This window comes from Mus pahari, chromosome 12, assembly GCF_900095145.1.
Source record: "Mus pahari chromosome 12, PAHARI_EIJ_v1.1, whole genome shotgun sequence".
Classification (NCBI taxonomy): Eukaryota; Metazoa; Chordata; class Mammalia; order Rodentia; family Muridae; genus Mus; species Mus pahari.
In genome coordinates this window covers 4,576,180-4,577,729 of record NC_034601.1, presented here as the reverse complement: position 1 = coordinate 4,577,729, position 1,550 = coordinate 4,576,180, and the positions used below count along the sequence as shown (strand labels likewise).

Sequence of the window (1,550 nt, the reverse complement as noted above, 5' to 3'; positions counted from 1 at the left end):
GAACTCAGAAATCTGCCTGTCTCTGCCTCCCAAGTGCTGGGATTAAAGGCGTGCGCCACCTGGCACCAAACCAAACGTCATCAACCACATCCAAACAAAAGCCAGGCAGGCAGACACTGGCTGAGGCAGTTCTGTTTATGTGACTGGCTACAGGCTTTGGGAAAGTGGGACCCACAGCCCAGATGGGTGCACTCTGGCTCGCTGAATTAAAACAAGAGAAAGAAAGACAGAGGCCTAGGAAAATGTAAGAACATTTGGTATGTAAGCAAGAGAACACAGGTTCAGAGCCCCCCAAACCATGGAACAATCCAGGCATGATTGTGCGTGTGTGCATGCGTGTATGCATGGGTTCCTCTGTGTGTGTGTGTGTGTGTGTGTGTGTGTGTGTGAGTGTGTGTAGAATGGGAAGGAGGAAGGGGAGGAGACAGGAGGGTGTTGCTAAAATTTCTCCCTAGAAAAGGTGTAAACCACATCTTTCCCCCTTCTCGGGTCCCAATGAGGTCTGATTAGACGGACGTTCACCGGGGGAACCTGTGATTTTGTGAGGCTTACTGACAGGGCAGTGGGTGAGGGGTTACTGGCAGGGCATAGATGACCTGAAAGCCGCCACCCCGGAAGGTCTGCACCCACCCAGCATGTGTGATGACTCCCTGTGGCTGTGTAGATGAAGCCCACCCCTTTCCTCCCCTCCTGATCTCCTCCAGCCCTTCCCCAAAGCCCACAAAAAAATTAGGGTAGAAATGCATCTAATGATGGAGGCTAGATTTTCAGGTGAGGGTGCTAAGACCCTCCCTGCCCCCTCCAGGTCGGCAGAACTCCCAGCAGTTTGGCTGGAAGAATAGTCCTGCATAACAGAGGGAGAGGGGAAGAGGAGAGAGGCAGAAGAGGGAGAGGAAGGGAGGGGGATGGAGATGAGGGAGGAGAAAGAGGTGTATATGAAGAAAACCAGCTCTTATGGTAAAAGAATAGAAGTGGTTTTTTTTTTTTGTTTTTTTTTTTTCCCTGGAGCTGAATATTAGTGACCATGATCTGGGAACAGAGATTCAGGTCTTCGGTCTCCACAAATAGAAATTCATGGAATGTTTTATAGCAATGAATAAAGAAAGCCATAAGTGGTCCATCGATGGGTGCATTTGGGTAGGTGAGTTTTAGTAAGATGGGGAGAAGGCTGCTCTAGGCCTGGCTTGCTGACAGCCCGCTAAGCCCTTTGACTGGGACAAGTCTCTACATCATCGAAGTCTTAATCAATCCGCCTTTGCAGACAAAGCTTCTTTCCAGGACTTCTCATTCACAAAGGAGAAAGAAGGAGGCGGGGAGGAGGGAGAAGGAGGTGAGAGGAAGAGGAGTTGGACGTGGTGGCGCACCCTTTAATCCCAGCACTCGGGAGGCAGAGGCAGGCGGATTTCTGAGTTCGAGGCCAACCTGGTCTACAAAGTGAGTTCCAGGACAGCCAGAGCTACACAGAGAAACCCTGTCTCGAAAAACCAAAACCAAAAAGAAGAAGAAGAAGAAGAAGAAGAAGAAGAAGAAGAAGAAGAAGAAGAAGAAGA

General features: G+C 49.7%; 1 protein-coding gene across 2 annotated transcripts in view; it reads left to right on the top strand.

The window, feature by feature from the left end:
• The window catches only part of Tmem114 (transmembrane protein 114), a 15,539-nt gene that overhangs the window by 13,314 nt on the left and 675 nt on the right, over positions 1-1,550 (top strand). The window lies entirely within an intron of this gene.